The following is a 21,612-nucleotide window of genomic DNA, read 5'->3' on the forward strand; positions in this document are numbered from 1 at the left end:
CGGAGCACTGGGGCATTGTATTTGCACAGATTTTTTTTCCTGTCCAGGGAAAAATACGACCAAAGCGATGCTGAGGACTTTGCAGCTGATTATGGCTAACAAAGTGATAAGAGCTCCTCAGGATATTACTGAGAACTCCTGAGTTCTTCCCTATGGCACCAAATTTTGCAGGTCTTAATCCGACGGGAAAGTTTGTGCTGGAGACAAATACAGGGTTTGATCTTAGTGTAAAGCTTTCATTTTGCACTCCTACTAGGAGTAGGGTGGGAAATTGCAACACAGCAAGCTCCCTCCGTCCTCTTGACGCACAGGCAACCAGCAAAATGTCATCAATCTCGAAGAAAGTTTTATGTTCTTGTCCTTTTAAATCCCTACCTTGCGTTACACCATTATCACAATACATAAGGTAATGGCAGAAGTTGAACGAGACATGGGAGACTTTCACTTAAGATTTAATCCAATTTTTAAAAGCTGCCTACTCTGCATTGCCACAGTGTGGCATGCTTTTAAGCTACAGGAAATATGCTGTATTCAGCAACATCACATAACGTTAATTGCTGAATAATCTACCCTGTGGTCCTCAGCGTCAGCGCTGTAGGTGACAGGCAGGGTTAAAAAGTGAAACACTGATTATTTATGTTGTCTGTCACCAGCAAAGATAATTCTTTGATTATGGAGTTTATTACGGAGCTTGATTCAGGGACAAAAAAAAATACTTTTAAACTCATCATAGTGGAGAATCTTTAAACTGCTCTTTGGTACATTTAGGAATTCTTGTGCTCCCTCTGGGAACAAAATCTAAACCAAAAGGGAACAGGTTGGCTCCAATGCCAGAAGTGCTCTAATTAATGTATCTGTTTTTCATGGTGATAAATGGGGTCTGTCAGAGTGCAATAATTAATTCTTAATAATGTGAACTTCTCAAGGTCATTTTGCCCTTAGGTTTTTGAAGAGTTCTCCATAACCAAAACTGATACTGTAAATAAACAAATCTTGATTTGCCACACATGCGGTACAGGTATGTGTTTGTATTAGTGAGCTTGGCTTCCCTCAGAAGCAAACATTTCATTTTTGATGCTCTGGCTACTGCCCTCCCACCCTTTGTTTGCACTTACTTATCTGTCGTGCAAATGGCCGTGTTGACTCACACTGTCACTGCAAAGCTACCCAGCCTCTTCATAGCCAGGACTGATCCACAGTCTGGGTTTGATGCCGGCAGCCATTGTGTGGGTGAAACGTGCCCGTTCCTCTGCTTCAATATTCTCACCTCTAAAATTAGGGTCTGCTTTGTTGCTGGAAGGCTCGTGCCAACCAAAAGGACATGAAATGTTAAAATGAGGGGGTGGTTTTCAAAAGCGATCCTAACATCAGGGAGAAAAAAAAAGAAAAAAAAACAGATTTTTTTTTCCCCATACAACACTAATCTGTGTTCTGCATCTGTCTACTCATTTACCCTCTGTAACACCACCGGCTCCCCCTTTCCCAACAGTTCTCTCTCTCTCATGGAAAAACTGGGCAGGAAGAGGTCATTGAAAACATTCTCGGGGATTGAGGCTACCGAGGCTTGCTGCTGCACAATTACGCAAGCAGATCCTTTTGAAAACAACTTTTAAGAAGGAAATAGGGAGCTTATAGTGAACAAGTGAGAACAGTACTTATTGTAACTGCGTGCCTAGTACTGACTTTCCGGCCTTATGCCGTAAATTGGGCTGCGCTAAGGCGTAGCTGAAGGACATGAAACTGAAGAGAGATATCAGAAGCAGATAGCTGTCTTTATGTTCAACATTTTAGCCTTTATTCTGCAGTTTAAACTTAGTAGAGAAACCTTGGAATTCTATAAAATACGCATTTAATAGTAAAGAAAACAGCTGTGTGAGCACAGGTGGCAAACTCCAAACTTCCACTTGTCGTTGCACAAGTTATTTTCCTGTGAACACTTTGGGCTTTTTTGGTTTAGTTTTTGTTTTTAGCATGGGTTTCTTTCAAGGGTTTTGGAATGGTGAACTTAAAGCTGAGCTAGGTAAACACAGTTATGGATCCCAAATAATCTTTCATTGTCAAAGTAATGACTTTCTTTTGCTTCTCCTTTTTCTTTCTCTCTCTCACTTTGATTTATACCCTGGAGTTTTGCTCAGTGATTTTTCAGAAGCTTCAGAGAAGTTAAAATAAACATGCTTAGTGCTGAACAGATTCATCTTCCCTTCATATTTTCCCTCCAGTTCTTTGCCACGTTCACAGAGCTGCCATGCAGAATTGCTGCCTCCAGATGACAGCCCCTGCCATCCTCTGAAACCACGGCTGTCCCATGCAGAGATGTCCTTTTGGGGCAAGTTTCTCCTGTGGAGGGGGAACAGTAATGTGCCTGTAAAATTGTCTGCCTTCTGGGTTAGGAAACATGTCTTATCGAGGTCACTGGTCAAGTTATCACATCTGTATGCGCAACCATCTAGGCTCGTCTGAAAGTCTGCTGGGGCCAGTGGGAGGCTGCGCAGGGACAGGGTCCAGCTGCAAGGTCAGGGGCCAAGTTTGGGAAATACCTCTGCTGTTGACTCTGCACGTCACAGATGCACTTCAAGGGAAAAATGCTATGAAATTCATAGCTTCCGGCTCTAGCATGTATGCATTAAATTCTCCTCTCCCCTCCTCTCCTCTCCTTTTTCAAAGTCTGTTTTTTGGTTTCCGCTTTTACCTGCTCAACACAAATTCACCAAGCTGGCTGAAAATAATATTACACATGCTGGATCTTTCCTCTTCAAATATATGTATAGGAACACTGAAATTTTTATTTTAATAACAACTATCTCATGTTTTCCACTGATTTCTACAAGTGCAACTCACCTTACTGTAATAAACAGATTTAAGTCAGAGGGGCTACTTAGCATAAATGAGGGCAGAATTTTAAGATAAAAGCTTAAACTGAACACATTTCTTTCTAAATGCTGGTATCTTTGTTAAGTTACATTATGAAAATTCAGGGCTAACATTTAACAGACAGAGGGTGCAAGCTGCAAGAGTGGAGCCATTATTATACTGTGTTTATACATTTCCCTGTAAACTGATTTTAGTTTAAGTTTATTTTTACTTTGCTGCCACTATGGAAAGCAGGACTTGGAAAAAAATAAATGAAACAAAACCCCTCAGCTACTGACAGCTGTGCAGATCTCCCTAACCAATGCTGCATTTACGCTAATGATTTTGGATACTGGGACTGGGGAAATTTCCAATAATTGGGTAGCTGCCACACACCCACTTCTGTGGGTGCCTCTCTCCTCCTTTTGCTTTGTCTGGTTTATGGCTCCTTCTCATTGTTGCTCTTTATCATTAACAGACCAGTGGCATATTGCTCGCAGTACTCACAGCTGGTACTGTGCTTCCCTGTCTATATGCCTTCATGTAAAAAACCCCACTGAATCAATGCCTTGCCAACGTGTCTAAAGGTTGAAAAAATAATTTTAAAAATGCTGACACGTGTTTGTTTTCTCAAAGCAAACCTTGTGCCTGTAATGTTAGAAGCTCTAATTGCCTAGGGAGTTCCTTCCTCTGACTGTGTGAAAGTTGACAATAAAAAGAAACCTTCTTACAGGGAAGTCTTTTTTTTTTTCTTTTCACGAAATTGTTTCACTATGAATCAACGTTATAACTAGAATTATGAAGCAGCAAAGGGAGCCGGGGCTTTCATTCATACCCTGTTTCGCCCTGACTCCTCAGGACCTGGCCCACCTCACTGTTTCCCAGGATGTTCCCGCAGCTGCAGAGGCGGCGACAGCTCTGCCTCCGGCAGGGAGGAATCCCCAGGGCCGACAAGCGTAGGACCCTGGGATGACAAGGGCAGGATGGGAGCAGCTGCTGCAGGGATAGGACGAGGCTGCTGGGGTTAGGGGTACTCAGGAGGCTTTGGGGAAGATGCCTCCTTCCTTTTCCACGGGTCCAAAGCAGATGCTGGGCCTTGATGCCAATCAGTTATCACTGCAATAGAAGAGAAGGGAAAAAAAAAAAAAGGGTGGTTAAAAAAGCCTTAATTTAATCCTTCTGCATCAACTAACCCTGCATCGTAATGAAATATTTTCAAAATGTCTTAATCTAAAACAAAAAAACAGTGGGTCTTAGAATAATTTAACTTTCTGGGTAGCATCAGAGGAAAAACTGAGACTGACTGTGTGTGGGCATTACATATGCTAATACGTATATACTGAATTCTATACTGACTGCGCTGCAGTCCCACCCTGACCACAGGCCAGCTCTGGGAGCATCAGGGCCTGGCAGCAGGGACACAGGCGGTGCTGCTACCCCAGGATCACCCCAGCCAGCGAGCTGAAGCCAGCATGGAAAATGCCCTACAGGCTTTGGAGAGCTGCTCCTCTGGCATGTATACAGCACCCTCCCTTCTCCAGGGCATTGCATCTGTACCAGCGCTGGGCGGGCAGCTCAGGGTGCCACAGGGAGCTGCTGGGTAGAGCAGGGACTCTGTCTCAGCTGCTGGGTACCGGTTCTCTCAGGCCAAAAAGTTACTGATATTTTATGTGAAGCTCACGTGACATCTTGTGACTTCATATGAACCCTTGCCGTGCAAGGTCTGAGGTGGAAGATTCTGTTATTGCTGGTACTTTCCACATAGGGTCTAACATAAATCAAGAACTGAAAATGAGGTGGATACACAAGGCTTCTAACTCGCTTTGCAAAAACAGGGTGTAATGTGCTGAAGAGGGAGCGTCAGGCTTTGGCTTTCTTAAATTTCCTGGCTATTGTTGATTTATATCAGATCCTTAAAGCTATTTAAACACAGTGTTTTGTTGGTATTTCCTTAGTATAAATGAGCAAAAGGGATGACATATTTCATGGAAGCTTATGGATGTATTCTTCTCAGAAAGACCCAAAGGGTTCTTTTGGCATCAGCACATACACTAGACAATTGTTGTTAAGATGCATAATACATACCAGGTAGACTTTGTGGCTCCTAAAGGTTTGTCATGCTGTCTTCCTTTAAACAGATACCTATAGTATTTTTTGTATGGCATATATATATACAAAATTATATGTGTTTATACTATATACCAAACCACACTCCATAAAACTCTCTGGTCTCTCTTATAGAACACATACTTAGGATATATGCCATGCATGGAAAAATTCTCTACCAAATTAGATTTTACAAGTTTTCATGCATGCTCATTTAAATGATTTATCAACCTCACTATCAGGATCTTTTAAAGAAAAAAGATCTTTCAAAGCTACTAAAGGAAGCATATATGATTACTGCCAATGATTACTTTTAACTAAAACTGCCCTGAAATAAAACAACCAAAAAAAGTATGTGAAAATAAGTACCTTGTCTTTGTTTAGCCCACACCCAGGGCTAAACAATAAGCAGTTGTTCTATCACCCAAGACCCCTCCTCACCTGAGGAAAGGAATTGGGAAAACAAGGGAGACTTGTGGGTTAAAATTTAAACAGATTTAATAAAATAAGGAATTCAATATCGATGCTAATACAAAAGGCACAAAATTATACTTAGTGCACAGAGTGGCAGCAAATCACTCCAGGGAGAGCAATCATCAAGGAGAAAGAGAAAGAGGGGAAAAAAAGAAGAGAGCAAAACAAAGAGGCTCTCCTTCCTCAGCAGCTTTCCCATTTATAGTGAACCTGACGTTAATGTTATAGAATACCCCTGTGGGCCAGCCTGGGTCAGCTGTGCTGGATTTAACTGCTAAGGGCCTTGATCACCATACCACAGCTGGCCACAAACTGAAACACAATGTAGCAGAAAAGCGATTCTATAAATTTTATCCCTGCAAAACCAGGACAGTACCTTCAGAGTCATTACGCTAATTCTTGTGTGTGTTTGTTCTTACTAGAGGCCAGTGACAATTCTGGGAGCAATTCACAAGGACATCCCTTTTTATCAGTTCACACTAGGTCTAAACTAATGGTCCTTCCACTTTTTTTTTTTTTCAAATGGTGATAAAAGCACAGAGATCTGCAGTGAGAGCTGAGTTCAAAGCTCTGCCTTGGTGGATGGAGACAGCAGAAGCCGGGCAGCAGCCTGGGGGAGTGCCCCCCTGCCACCTCCAGTGATGGTGACACTCCTCACGCCACACAGATTTGGCCAGGGCTCAGCCAGGAGCTCAGCCCAACAGCAGGGGCTCAAAAGCAGGGAGGGCAAACCACAGCAAGCAGCTTGGATGGACAAAAAAATAGAGCACAGCAAGGCTTCTTTTGACCTCTGTCTCGCTCACCTGCAAAACTGTCTTTTCCAGAAAATTCCCCAGGAAAGTGGTGCGTTGGCATCATCCTTTGAAGCCCTCGCAAGCAGATTCTCCCTCTGAAGAGAGCCAGCTTTCAGTTCATCTCCTTGCACGTGTAGCTTAAAAACATCGCCATCAAATTCCAAGCGGCATTTCCAAGGATGGCAATGCGCTGATGCTGTGCAGGGTGTCCTCCCCGGCTGCCTCCAAGGGTTGCAGTGAAGACTATAAATTCTGGGAGCATTTCTGATTTTAAGAGTACAGCAACCAGATTTCTAAACCCAGATCGTGCCTTTACCACTCGCTGGTACCATCATCAAATAATAGAATCATAGTTTGGGTTGGAAGGGACCTTAAAGATCATCTAGTTCCACCTCCCCTGCCACAGGCAGGGACACCTTCCACTAGACCAGGTTGCTCAAGGCCTCATCCAATCTGGCTTTGTTGGATCACTAAGCCCATGTAACACTGTGTTTCTTAAACCTGAGCCATGTGCAATGTCAAGTCAAAAATAAAAAAAGGCCAGAAACAGTAACACACTGAAAATGCAGGAAAAGGCTCTGTATTTCAGACATCTTTGTTCTTATGCTGTTTTATTTTTTTTTCTTCATAATACTAAAAATGAGATTTTTCTCACCAATCAATTCTATTTTTCTTCAGGACGTGCAACTAAATCACTGGAAATATTGTAATAGTAATTTCTCACAGTCTAAAAGAAGTAAAATCCAAGCCATTACACAATACATTCAGCAGCTACAAAGAAGATGCTGTTTTGACTTGAAGGTGCAACAAAAATATGTTTTTCCCACTGAAAGATACTGGCAAAGGCTAACCAATATCAGCTGGGGAAAGAAAAATTAAATTACTTGAATTATAGGGGAATATTGCTCTCTTTTTTTAAAATGCATACGCACACACCCCTTTTTGTAAATGAGGAAGATTCACCTTTCTCTAAATTGAACAGTATGAATCCCCAATCATGTGTCATAGCCTAAATCTCAAATAAAAGTTGCATGAGTTAAATTGATAAGTTATTACAAGTTAAATAACCAGAGGAGAATATTAGTCAAAAGCTTGCTCCCACCAAAGATTTGATATATAGTTTCTGAGAAAAAAAGAGTGCTCAGTTCTGAAACGGGCCCTGGAGACATTCGGTTATTATTTAATAGGAAGAGAGTTTATCCTGGAACAGACTACGGTGTGTGAGTGACTGAGGAGGATGAAAGACTCCAACAGCAGAAGCACAAGGTGGTATCTATCACTCCAACCTTTTCATTTCCCAGCCAGGCACATAGCTGAATCTTGTAATTTAAATGCAGATTATCTGTCCCAGCAGGAGTGCCTGAACATCCTGGAACAAGTGTCACATTTCAGTAGGGGTGTCAGTGACTGTTTTGTGTTGCATCATTTCAAAATGTTTTGTTCTCTGCCAAATTTAAATATTTTTCATGCTTTTAAAGGATGGGTCTTCCTTCTACAGATACTTTTTACTCTTTTAAGGGGAAAAGCATTCATTTCTGTTTTTCTGTGCTACCTGAAAGCTAGTTTGTCTCCTATTTACATAGGAGGAATGAATCTCCCCATTTACGGTACCAGGATGGCTGAACTTCAGAGTGTTTGTCACCTCGGCCTGGGACAGAGCTGCAGTGTACAATGCACAGTGGCGAACTGTGTGCCAAGGGCCTTTTGATGTAGACACGTTATTTAGTCATGCAAATAAACATAGGGTTTCATTAAAAATCAAAGTCAGTAGGTATATGGGTATAGGTGTACAGGTATATAGGTATTAGCACATGCAATTTTTGGCCAGATTTTTTTGAGGAGCAGGCATTAGGAGCAACACATACACCTTTCAAAATTATATTGGGACTTGGACAAAATCCACGTGCCTAAATCCCAGGGATCCAGACTGCCTGCTCTCCAGCACCGTCTAACCCCTAGACATTTACTCTCCAGAAACATCCTGGTCTGCTGTCAGATCCCTCAAAGAAAAGTTTTGAGCCGTCTCAGATGCAGCCCAGTGTCAGGAAATGCCCCATGTCTTTCACCTAAGATCTGTGGTGCTCCAGACTGACTGGACAAATGCCCAACCTCTTCTGAAATTCGCAGAGAGGCCTTAACCTATTGGACTCAGCTTTTAGGGTCTTCGGTGTTATCCATCTCACCTTGGAAACAGGACAGTTTTTGAACTGTCAGGGTTTTAGGCTGCAGCTCCTAAATACCAAAAGAATGCTTAAATTGCAGTGCTGGGGATTTTTGTAGAGAGCTCTGCTGCTGCTCAGGTTAAGCCACTGTGTAGGTGGCAGAGGAAAGCTCGCACAGACAGGAGAACAGGGAAGAGAAAGCCAGTCTACCTCAGCAGCTGTAATAGAGGGGTGGAAGAGGGGAATGAGATGGACAATGTGGATGTGGGACAATGGTAGCTCTCAGGGGAGGTATAGATGCTATAGGTGGCACAAAAGCTGTGTCTGATGTGCAGCTCATCTAGAAAGACACAGACATCCCCAGAGGCACAGTAAGGGTACTTGTTCTCAATTCACATCCATGCCAGTAACCAGGGCACAGATCCAAACACTAGTGTGTGAGTAGCCATATAGCTAAATCATTACTGTGGTCTTCTGGCACTATGTTGGCAATTGTCACCTGGGGTAAGACCACATCAGCTCTAGGACTGAAGTGAAAAATAGAGTTGACATGGCAAGGACAAATAAGTCACTAGGACTTATTTCCCAAGTGAAGGAGAAATGTCATAAAATGGCTACTTTTTAAACTGGAAGTAGGTAGCAAATTACAATGCAGGACCCAGGAGAAGTGACTGGATAACACAGCAGAGTGACAGAACAGGGTTCAACCTGACTGCTGTAGAGGAAGACACGCTACACACCTGATCTTAATCTTTGTACTATGAAATGGTAGACATGAGATAGAAACATACTCTGAGCTTACCTTGATGGGATACTATTACCTGGTATGTCCAATCAATGAAACTTCTGTTTTAGCTCATGGGCAATGACATGATTAATTTAGATAGAACTGAATCAAATGGGACATACCCCAGCATAAGAAATAGTCAAGCTACAGTAAATATATGTGCAGGGTAAAAGATATGTCCCTCAGGAAGGTTGTTACTACATTTATTATCTAGATCAGTATGTGTGCTGCTGTGGAGGGCAATTGCATGTGTAAAGAGTTTACATCCCTAAGAGGTACACAGAAATGACACACTGAGAAGCCCATCAAAACTTATTTCAAGCAGTTGTTGTGATGTCTATGTAAAGGTTCTTTGATTCTTCTTCCATTGCATGCTAGAAGAGCTAAATCCTTCCTAAAAACTTGCATGCAGACTGATTAGTGAGCAAAACTGGAGACAAAGGTGGGAAAGGACAATGTAGGCTTTTTTTTTTTTTACTGTTCTTCCCACTGAATCCCCAAATGTCTCTTTAGCAAAATGTAGGAATCAAGCAGTGTTTCCACATTTTCTGATGCGCATTAGCAATTGATAGGAGAGAGAGCGGATCAACATTTGACAGCCTTCTTTCACAAGCATAATCTTAAAATATCTGTGGTTTAGAGAGAGATTTTGATGTGCTCGTTCTCCAAACCCCTGGCTTTTAGGTTTGTCTTTGCATATTTTGGTTTAAAATCCCAACCAAGAAAATCATCACTTTCTACGCCTTGTAGGCTTTGATCCTTTGAAAATCTGATTTAATGAATTCTGCCTTTTGCCTCTCACCCAGATAAACAGCTTTTTTTTTTTTAAAAAAAAAAGAAAACTAATGCCATCAACAACACTAACAAATGTCCTGTCTCTCAGCACAATAACTAAGAAAATAGCCTTAGTGGTGTTTAGCCTGCAGACACCCGGTGGAACTCCACAACCGTAGATTCTAATTAAGGGATTGACTTTTCAAGAAAGATTAAAATAACCAAATGCATTTAGCTTTGCTTAAACAATGACAGGGAGGGAATAGGAGAACCCTCGGCAACAATAAGAAGATTGTAAACACCAACAATGGACAAGAGCTGTTTAAAGGAAGAGAAAGAACACTTTCTTAGGCACCAAGAATAATAAGGAATAATAGATGCATAAAATAGTATAAATAAGTTCAATGTTGATTATTGGTATTCTTATTATCTTGCAACTTTTGAACGAACACAGGGATGTTACTTGTCAAGGACAGATTTGTTGATGATCAAGGGAAATGGACAGGCTCTAGTTACCTTATTAGCACTGCCAAATATAACATCTACTTTCATGTGAGAGGCTCTACCACTGTATGTCTCCCTCATGATGAAAACATTTGCATCGAGTCTGCTTTCTAGGTGACCTCTGTAGAAATGGTCACCAGAAATAACATTTACAGAACTGCAAACCCACTTTATCCTTCAAAGGAGCTGTGGTGGAGCACTGCAGAGAGAGGGGAGGAGCGATCAGGAGGACAATGGGGGCCATACAGCATGCTGTGCCTGTGGTTTTGACACTGCATCCAGAGGCAGGAGGTGTTCTGTTTCTAGCATGAACTTGAGCAGATCCTTGGCTACACCATCGGGATTGATTTGTCAAGTGTCTAACCAGCTTGATGGAGAAGACAGAAATAAAGCTGAAGTCTTTATAGTCTGCTACTGCTATTCAGCCCTGCTGTAGGGATTTCTCCTACTTGCTTTGGAGACAGGCACATTTTGGGGTTAGAATGGCTCCAAAGCCTCTACGAAAATGTAGCTTTTAACTCACATTTAAAAGGACAAACCCAACATTGTTAAGAATTTCTAGGTTATCAAGACTTAGGCTCAGGCAGAAGTCTAGTTGCAGTAAATGCTAATGCTAAAAACTGTCATTAAAAACACTGTAATGTAACCCATCATGTTTTCTAGGTCTTGATAGTGGAAGTGTATGCTGTTATTGCTGAGAGAAGTAAGGTCTTCAAATTAACCTGGACTGTGTCCATTAAGCTCTTGTAGAAAAGCATAACCACTTCCACTGAAGCCTCAGGATCCAGAGATGGATTTCGGAGCCAGTTCAAGGTGTCCAGAGTCAGAGGTGAATCCAGGAAGGCTCCAAGATTGCCTTCGTCATTTGTCACCTGGGGACAGTTTCTGATGCTCCCTTGAAGTGCTTCTCTTCAAACAGCAAAATAATCACTTTTGCCCCTACTAACATTAAATGCCCTGCTCTTCCTCCGGCACGTGGACTCGCCAGGTGAGCACCTTCCCTCCATTCCACAACGCGGACAGAGCTGGGGACATGTACTATTTTACGTCATTCTAATATAAGGGGTTTATTAACATTTTCCAGCAGTTATTCAAATAGAAAGATATCTGGGGATTATTTTTTTTGTTCCACTGTAGAGGATGCATGCAAGTGTAGAATTACAGTGCCTACCATGCAATTGTGATGGCATGTGATGGCAATGTTTCCAGATAGTCTATCCCACAACAAAAGGTCAGCAAGTAACCACTCAGACACAATGACAGACTTCCTTTCTACCTGACATGCAATCTTCCCAGAAAATGAAGACAGAAATTACCGAGTACATTTGTAAAACATAGAATGAGAGGTGGGTGCACAAAACCAATTAAGGAAGGAATTGCTTTTTGCTGCTTTTTTTTTCTGGTGCACTCTTTTGGAAATTTACCTCCATATACTAATTAACCTCTGGGTGACTTTATGTAAATTAGATGGCATTCTTTGCAGTATTGCTGTAGTAGTGTAAGTGATTTAGAGTGATATAAAGTGCTTTAAAGGTAGCCAACAAAGTTTCTTTCTAATGTATTACACTATAAAGATATTGGAATGATCAGGCTCTCTTGGACTAAGAGGTAGATGATGAGAAAGGGGAGAAAAGGTGAAAAGTGATGTGAAATATATTAGGAAGATGAAACACAGAGCTCATGGGCCACATCCCCAGCTTGATAAACACGCCCAGGACCACTAACTCAATGTAGGTGTTCAAAATGACATTATCTATCGCAGGACCTGGGATCTTACACTGAAAATAGATATTAAGGATGTTAACTGGAGTCCTAGAGCCCTTGGCGATCTTGGAGGAGTATTTTCAGTGGATCAGAGAGTGTCACTTAGGAAGCCAGGTGATTGGTTTCCCTTATGATGGCTTGCTGTGCAGTTAGTTTTCTTGTGTGTCTGAGACATCAAGGACAAAGTATTGTCAGGAAATTTAACGAAGGAAAACAGTGACTGGATTTATGAAGATCTGTTGTTATGCCTAAAAGATTTCAGAGCAGAATTAAGCCTAGGTGACCTGGTGTTGCCCACAAACACCCAAAGCACTTGGGACAGCAAAGACACGGGGAGTGACCAAACCAGTGTCAAGAGAGATGGAGTTCACGCTGAAGTCAGATGTGCTCCTGAGTGCCCACTGCAGTGTATGGCACGACAAAGATGTCTGACAATGCCAGTAAAATTTAGAAACCTATTTTAGGATTATGTGAGTCAAACCCTAAAGGTGAGTATCTTTCTCCATTAGAGAGGGGACAAGGGTGGTTGGTTCTGATGTAAATGCCTACAGTCCACATTTAGTCAGAAATAATCCAGTCCCTCAGGCAAGCACAGCTAATATAAACAGCAGTACTGGGACATGAGAGAGACAGGAGATACATCACCTTGGTGCCTGCTGTGTAGTAGTATTAGTAGTATTGTTGTTATTATTATTCATAACACATATTAAAGCATTATACATTAAAATGTACTTATTACATATTGTATTACATGTCATATACATATTATTGTCTGGGTACTGATGTATCATTTAAAAAAAAAAAAACCAAAACTGAGCCGATTCAGCCCCTGGAAAGGATGGCTAAGGTGCTCAGCTCGAGGAGAGAGTATCAGGCTGCGAGTCCCAGCCCCATAAAGCTACTGCCTTGCAGTTCATGCTTAGGCACCTTAAGTCCTGAGGTGGGGAACATTCTACTATATAACTGGTTTCAATTCTACTATCTAACTGGTTTCAGTCATTCTTCTTGGTTAGTTTAAGAGCCTCCCTGCTCAGTACTCTGGCTGTGGTGAATCGCAGGCACCTCATTCTCACTGTGATATATACAGGATGGGTATTTCACACTGCACGTCATGAGTTCAGTACTGGGAGCCTACGAGCGATGTGCGGTGAAACTCGGTATTGTCATGTTGTCTGTGGATGTAAAGCCAGGTGTATAGAAGTGAAGCACAGTAGCATCTAGCCTGCAGGCTTGCAAATTTTGCTGGATTTAGCCTGTCATCTGTGAAACACTGAAACGCTTGGAACAATGCCAAACAGCTACCTGGTTTGCTGTCTGCACCCAACAGTGGATAGTCAGGCTGAGAGATCTACTTCAAGGCAGTCTGGGGAAAAAAAGGGAAAATTTCAGAGAAATATTAAGGGAAAATTATATCATCAATTATATAATAATGGCATTAGGCAACTTTCCATGCTGCTATTAGATGGGGGAGTGAGTTTTCAGTATGATGGAGACGCAGGCATGGTGATAGCCATGATGATGAGGGATTTCCTCCTCGGGGCATCCTGACCATTAAACTCTCCCCAGTCACTCCACTGGGAGAGCAACCTGCTTAACATCTCTCCTCCACCCACCCTTCTCCCAATACACGTGTTCCTGTGCAAAGTGGGGGTATGTAAAATTCTGAAAGACGTCGAGAAAATTTCTAAGATGCTGTTTCCCTTTGCTACCTCCTTTTTGCTGAAAAGAGATGTTCAGTCTGCAGGACCTTCAGTACAGCAGCGCTGAGGCTGCTGGCAGGGCAGAGCCCCTCTCTCTGCAGCATGCTTTCAAACCTCCACCCACCGCAGCTGGCATTTATTCAAGTCTCGGTCGCAGAAGCAGGTTCCCCTCCTGGCCCCAGCACGTAAAAAAAAAAAAGGAGTGGATGTCCCTAATGCTGGGGCTGTGAGATGGTGATGCCTTGCAATCAGCCCCAGGTTTTCCAGGTTCGGTGTAACTTTGCATTGCTACAAGAGACATACCAAAGACATGGTGGCATAGGAGGGGCACTCCTAATAATGCTTTAAAAATGAAAAGAAAGCTTGTTCAGAGAAAAAAACACGGCAGACTAAGGAAAAGGATAGAGCTGCCTTTTCTTTCTACCCCATGACTGGCCTCATGCTCCGGTGTGTTTCCATGGAGGCTGTTGCTGTCACTGCATGGCTCACGCTGGAGTGTCACATTGGATGGGAGCCAGCTCAACAAGAAAAATAAAGTGAGTTTTTAAGAGGTAATGTGGTAAATGTTCTTCTCAGTCTGGCTACCAATATGTGCTGTCTAGCCTGAGGCGCGCAGCACATATGGGTGAAGCTACTGAAGTTTGGTACTTTTAACTTCTCGAGTCACTTTTTACAAAACCAAAGGAGACACATTAGACTAATTGAGGGGGAAAAAAAAAAGATAAGTAAGGAAAGGGAAGGCCGAGTGATCTGATCTCAACAGACTGCCACCTCCGATTTCTCAATTCTTATTCTGGGGCTTACAGGCTTTCCCACATACCGGGGGATTTTCCCTACTGCTAAGGCACCGGCAGAGCAGGCAGCTATTCACAGCAGCAAGACAGCCAGGGTAGTAAAGAGCCGGGGGTAGCTGGTGGTGCCCAGGCAGGTGATGGTGTCCAGGGCAGCGGCAGATGCTGGCATTTGGGCCACCTGCTTGGGGCAGCTGTAATGGTAGCCTTGCCCTCCTGCTCTCCCAGCAGCTGCTGAAGTAGGCAGCCTGGATCCAGTTCCTCCTTCCTTCATGGAAATTCAGTTTTACCTCCACTGCTGAGGCTCAGATGAGCTCTGGTGCTAGCTGCTCCACAGAGAATTTGGTCAGCCCCTTTGGCAGGGCTGTGCTAGAAAGAGCAACTTTTAAGGCAAAGTATAGGTGATGTCTGCTCTTTGGAAATCTGCTCCTCTCTCACTTATGGTCTTTCAAGGCACTTCGGCAGTCATTTTGTGGTGTGCCCCTGGGCTTCTGGGAGAGCATCACAACCACCTCCTCCTCTTTTTCCCATCTGTCAGCTGAGTAGCGACAATCAGGCAGACTGGAGTTTCTTTCAGCTCATTCGATTTCTACGGTTAGCATTTGCCAAGTGCTCAACCATTTGTAAAAATCATGTCATCAGTTGTCATTAGAAAGAGAATTGATAACTGGTATTTACTGAGCTTTGCAGTCACTCAAATGAATTCATTCTCTTAGTTTAAAAAACAAAACCCACACAAACAAGCCCAGACATTAAGCAAGCAATTGCTACAATACGATGCTTAGGTTTTTCAGCTGTTAGATACCCAGTGGCACAACTATGGTTAATAACCTGTGAAATTCCTCATTTAAAAAAAACCCTATAACTCATTAAAAAAAAATCATTTACTCATCTGAAATGTGATATGTACAACTGAGTCCAGATGAAGCCTCTTAATGTTTGTGAGCCATCAACCTTTGATCCAGAAAGCGTACGATCACCACGACCATGGATATGTCCGTGATACCCAGGTGCAAACCCAGGCATTTCAAGCCAACCTAACGAAATAATATAAGTGTTGAAAAGAACCATTTTCAATGTGTCTCATTTCCAATCTTAGTCTGAATCTTTTCCCTTCTGGGTAAAAATCTCCTGATTCCAAGAGATTCTGGTACTGGAAAAGCCAAGTTGCGTGGCCTTGAAATCAAAACAGAAGTTCTCAACATGAATGCTTTAGCAACACAGGAAAGCATCTGTAAGACAGGGTGGAAGATGGGAAAGGAGGAATGCTGCCTGAATAAAGAAAAAGCTATTTGTTTGGAGATTTATTCTGTTGTAATTTATTTAACACCTCCATGAAGAATAAAGAACTCTTTGCTGAATTAAAAACAACTGTGAAAAAACAGAATTTCTTGAAAATATGTTACACCTAAAACCTGTCAAGAAAAGTGTGAATGATTGCTATGATAACATCTGCAAAGAAGACATCCCAGATGATGCTGGCTGCCTACTAGGTACGAAATCAGATCCATGCCGAGCTGAACCCATTCCTTTGCTAACCCGCCTGCAGAATGCTTCTCAGTCCCATGCACAAACCCCACCCAACCATTTCTGAAACAGTTGTTCTGGCCTTGAAACTGCTCCTTCAGGTCTTCCATATGCAGAACTTCTTTTGTAGCTTATGGAACCCATGCACAGGGAACAAATTAGGTATCACCGATTTTACAGAGACACAGTGGAGCGCAAAATAACCGGGAGCCACAGAGAACACAACATGGTGGGAGTTATAGGGAAAATGTGGAAAGATTGTTCCACACCATGTCTCTATCTTACCAAAAGAGATGTAGTAGCTTTAATGTTCATTTGAGAATACAATACAGCTCTCTTCATAAAGCACTGTTTAAGAGAGACCCCTTTTTTTCTGTCTCCTAAACAACCAAACAACATAGTATTCAATATGAGTAACTGAGATAATGGAATTGAACACGAAGCTTAAAATGATGTAAGAAATTTTCGCAGGGTGATGTTTAGCGACAAACTGTAGACTTGTGAAATGAAAATCCAGAGCAACCCGTTCTGTTCCTGGGTGTCAAATTGACACAGTGTCCAGAGCTGGGAAGTGCTTGTCTCAATTTTTTTTCTTACAAAAACATTAACCAAACATTGGAGAGATACAAAAACCAAAATCTCCTTCATTCCCAGAACATGTTCCTTGATGATTTCCTACTCCCTATTAACTTTCGCCAACGTCGGATTATACTAAATAAGGAACTGTCCCTCCTGTTCTTCTGCCTCTTAAATAAGATCACAACCCTTCAAGGGCTCTTGCTAAAAGAAGGCAAGTTTAAAATTAAAAAAAAATAGTGCATGATCTCAATCCAAGGTTATAGAAGGGGCCAGAGCTTTTGGATCAAGGGAGTGAGGCATAAATACTGCATGGCCCCACTTTCCTAGAATATGTGACTTGGCAACATTGCTAGTCTAAATCTGGCAAATTGAATATTTTGATCTCTGTCCCTGGAGAAAAACATGTACCTATTATATCAGATTATAATTTTCCTCTTTTATGCAGCATAACTGAACTATTCTCCATTATATACTTTATTGTATCAGAGAGGCTGCATTGTGTACACTAACACTGCCATTTATGTACCAAGCTAGATTGTTTTGGTTGGTTTTTTTTTAAGGAGAGTGGGCTGAAGGGAAGAAGATTTCCTGATTGTCTGTCTAAGAATGAAAATTGGTTTATACAAAGTACAGAAAAAAGCACAAATGTACAAAAAGTACAAAAGCTCTGACGTTCATACCGAAGGAATAGCAGCGATAGTGCTACTTGTCTGTCATACTTCCATGTTTTAGACTGATGATTTTAGTTAACGGCCACCTAGAAGTTGACTATAAAGCCCAGCATTTGACGGCAGAGTGCCGTGCATGTTGAAACACTTTATAAGTAGATTCAAAGAAACAGAAGCTGACGTCCTTACCCAAAAGAGTCTGCAACCTCAGGCTTGATCCCGGCTGTCGGATAAAGGGGCGAGGCCCATGTATTCATGTTGAGCTTAATACCAGTTTGAGTGGAGGAGTGGAGGAAGCACTTGGCAGATGATCACAGGCTGGATTGTAAGACAGCAATCATCCCTGAAAGGCTGTATCTGCTGATGTGGTCAATTCCTTGGCAAAAAAAAAAAACACGTTTACGTGCCTGTATCCAAAAGGGAAGGCTTGTGAAAGGAATTAGTAACACAATCCCTCAACTGCAGGTATTTGAATTGATTATCTGTCAACCCAAAGGTTTCCCTAAGTTCAGCAAATGAACACAATCTGTCTTCTAAAATATATCATGTAATTTGTTAAAGCTTTTGTCTAACCATGCATCCCAAATAAAAACACATTTAGGTTTTGGTTTGGGTAGCAAGGTTGATTTTTTTTTTTTTTTTTAGTTTATTTGAGTTAGAAAATTGAATACAAGCCGAAATGGAATAAACAATAGATAAGAGTGATTTTTTTTATAACTGGTGTTAATTTAAATGACAAAGCCTCTCAATATTCACCACATTACTGATTTATTTCAGATGTATCTTTATTTGTTTCAGGCTCGCATTGTTAAAATATGCTATTGATTTTCTGTTTTCTTTTGTTCTGAGGTTCCAGTGTGCTCTCTGCTGGTGATGCCATCCCCCATTTTGAAAAGTGTTTCATTTGTTATGATTAAATTTAAAAAAATAAAACCCTCAAGACTTAAAACATGCTTAAGTTAAAGGTAGAAGTCACTAAATTGCTTTCAAGAGTATTATTTGCACATTTGCTGGATTAGGATCCAAGACAAAATGCAAATAGGACAATGGATATAGGGGAATAATGGTGAAAAAAATTCTGTATCAGTGGAGGAGATTTTGTAGGACCTCCTTTTTCGTTAAGTTTTAGGAAACTCCATTAGGGGAAGAACAGCTACAGGAAGACAGGAAAGAGCCATCTGGGATTGTAAGCGATGGGACACAGTAACAGTGAATTAGTAGTACTGCTTTGTATGCAATATGGCAGAAGTGGAGGATTACAGAAAAAGTCTGAAATACGCACGTAAACACACTTGTCGGGCTTATGAAAAAGTAAGTAACCAAAAATGTTCTGTGGGCCGATTTGTTCTACTGGTTTCCAAAAGTACGTTTGTCTGTTTTTAGAATTGTATATGGCAATACACTGTTACGGTTCCTGTTTAAAAATTTAAGACTCTTGTTTCTGAAAAAATGGCATGCTGAAAAGTCCCATTGATTAATAGGAAATGTGATTAAAGTTCCTTCTTTCAAGAAAACAAAATAACGAAAAAAGAGAACTTTCAAAATCTTTAGAAATACTAAATGTTTTCAAAGTATTTCTGTGTTAAAACATAAGCCAGAACATTTTCAAATAGACAATGTACGCTGAGCTTTGTTAAGCTCAGTGAGAACGGAAACAGAGGGGTCAGGTATATGGAGTGAGCCAAGATGGTGATTTAGTAGGACAGGTTTTCCATAAAAGCATATGATTGAGAACTGCATTTCTCCATAAATGTGATATATATCAAATACTAATGTGTAATGCCCCTACTTCTGTATCAATCTATTGATATATAATCACGTAACATGTTTCTCCTGTGAATGTCGCTACATATTTTTTGCTTTAGATACTGCCCTGCAAATTCATGCATATGGGTAATAGTTCTTAGTAGCAGGCAACAGACCATGTAAACAGCCAACATTGCACGTAATGAAGCTCATGGAGAACAAATTTTATCACCAAATGTCAGTCAGCCAACCCCTCTTCTAGATGATTTCCTTGGATATATTAGATAAATGAATAAAATATTTCTAAGTATGACAAAATAAATATTGATGTTTTTAAATATTTTATCTGAAATCCAGTGGAAATGAGCTTCGTCTGGTTCTCAGGGCACAGCAACGTGTGTAACAGGATGTTTCTCTGCTATGCATCTTATCACACTGTCTACATGCAATCTTCTTCCCGCTATCACTATTCATTTTTCATGTGCCAAGTATTCATTAATCCTTTAACCTCGGTAGGCAGAAATCAGTTTTTCTCTGCAGCACACTCAGCGCTAGGAAATCATTCTCCCTGTTCCAAGTGGTTAAGAAGGATGAATGTTAATACTTGTGGTTTTTATTGATAAATCTGAATATAAGCTATGCATCTATCCAGGGAATGTTTCCAGTGGTGTTCTATAGTAGCCTGTTTCCTATGGGATTGCATATTTTATCTTTTAAAACATTGTGTTACAACATTAACTTTTGACTTGGGTAAAATCTTCTGCAACTTAATGAATCACACATGTAACTTATGGTGAGTTGTTGGAACTGGTCCTGTATCTAAAGTAGCAATAGGAGGAAATATGTTGCTCAGGTTGTTAGACTGTATTTTAACTCTATGCTCACTTTCCTCCAAAGGAAATGATTACACTAGAGGCAAAATTATAATAGCAAATCACGCCTAATCCCCTTTATAGCTTGCGGAGACATATATTTATATAGACTGCGGGGCAGACTTCTGTTTATGTCCATTTCAACATCTCTTATTTGATATTCTGCCTTTTTTTTTCTTTTTCCTTGTGGAAATAGAGGTAAGATGCAGGGAGAAATAGCGAGGGGGTTACGTTACCTAAACTGTTTGCTCCAAAAGCCGGCAGAGGACCAGTTCCAGGGCGAACACATGAAGCGATGCATAGATGATTTCAAGCAGTTGGCATGAAATCCTCCAAGGGAACAAACATTGGTTCTGGTTCTTCTGGCTTCCTCGGTAAATATTGTGTAGAGCAGCAAAAGATTAGTTTGTATTTACTGAAAGTAATAGCGTTTTAGCAGTAATTATTTACCTGAGCTCAGCCTGGCTTTCTGTGTAAATATGCAAGCTACACAGGCTTTTACAAACATACCCTCATGACTGGCCAACCTACTAGACAAGGGATCCCTCTTTTTGCATTTTATTTACCAAATTATTGTTACGAGTGGGATCCTCTAGAGCTGTTGGAGCTGAGCTTGAATTTGAGGAGAACGAGGGGTGGGGACTCATAAAGAACTTGCCATTTTCTACCTGCTCTCACCATGGCTTTTGCCAGGGTCTGGCACAGCACCCTGACTATTCACAAGGCTATTAAGCTTCCTTAAATTGAATCCCCCCCAAACATTGCCCAGAAACCATCTTAGCAGCCAGTGCTGGTCAAAGCTCACCTGCACTCTGGCCACACTATGTTTACTTACTTCATGCAACAGGAACCATAAGGGAGGAGGCAGAAAACAGCCACATCAGCTTTACATTAACAAAAGGCTCTCCAAGGCAAGGGAATCCCTAGGTAACTTGGCAGGCCACCTTAATAGCTTTGAGACTGGTCAAGCATGGGCCAGGATCTTTCCACCAAAATATTCCACTGTGTAAACGTGTACGTTTAAGTATACCTTTGAAAAGAAATAGAGATTTGCTTCTTAAAGTTTAACATTGACTCTCAGGATTTATATTTTCATTTCCTGAAGTTTTTAAAGTTCTTCGTTTAAAACATTCACGTAATAAAAATAGTTTTAAAGAACCTTTAAGATTTTGAAATGTGTTTCTCTGTATGTTGTTATTAAAGCCTTTACAACCCAGTATCTGCAGCCCTTACGTGTGAAAAACCTTCCCATAAAGGAAGTTCTCAGTTTGCAGAGGCGCGACTCAGACTCAGGCACTGACCTCCATCCAAAAAAAACCACCTCACATACTTCTCACACGCTGCAGTCAGTCTATGTGGGAAAAAAAAAAAAAAAGAAAAAAGGAAAGGTTTGCAGCGCTCAGCCCTGCCAGCCCGCCGGGTGACTGCGCGGGCGGCACTGCCCGGCACGGCCAGCGCGGACGAGCAGCGCAGGAGCACGCCCCCCCCGCCTCCCGGGCACCGCCCGCCGCCGC

The 21,612-nt window shown here is 41.6% G+C and overlaps 1 long non-coding RNA gene across 8 annotated transcripts; it reads right to left on the minus strand.

The window, feature by feature from the left end:
- Positions 1-1,796: 1,796 nt before the first annotated feature.
- Positions 1,797-21,602, minus strand: LOC137660373 (uncharacterized). Of its 8 annotated transcripts, none has more exons than XR_011047680.1 (8): positions 21,332-21,602; positions 20,934-21,128; positions 20,335-20,468; positions 17,670-17,856; positions 15,617-15,743; positions 13,518-13,578; positions 3,686-3,966; positions 1,797-2,337 (listed from the first exon to the last, which is right to left on the minus strand). It is a non-coding gene; the product is annotated as an uncharacterized lncRNA (long non-coding RNA). The 8 variants fall into 8 exon arrangements; XR_011047677.1 differs by having other exon boundaries at positions 15,595-15,743; XR_011047681.1 differs by having other exon boundaries at positions 13,518-15,743; positions 20,335-20,464.
- Between the last annotated feature and the right edge of the window lie 10 nt (positions 21,603-21,612).

This window comes from Nyctibius grandis, chromosome 2, assembly GCF_013368605.1.
Source record: "Nyctibius grandis isolate bNycGra1 chromosome 2, bNycGra1.pri, whole genome shotgun sequence".
NCBI lineage: Eukaryota > Metazoa > Chordata > Aves > Nyctibiiformes > Nyctibiidae > Nyctibius > Nyctibius grandis.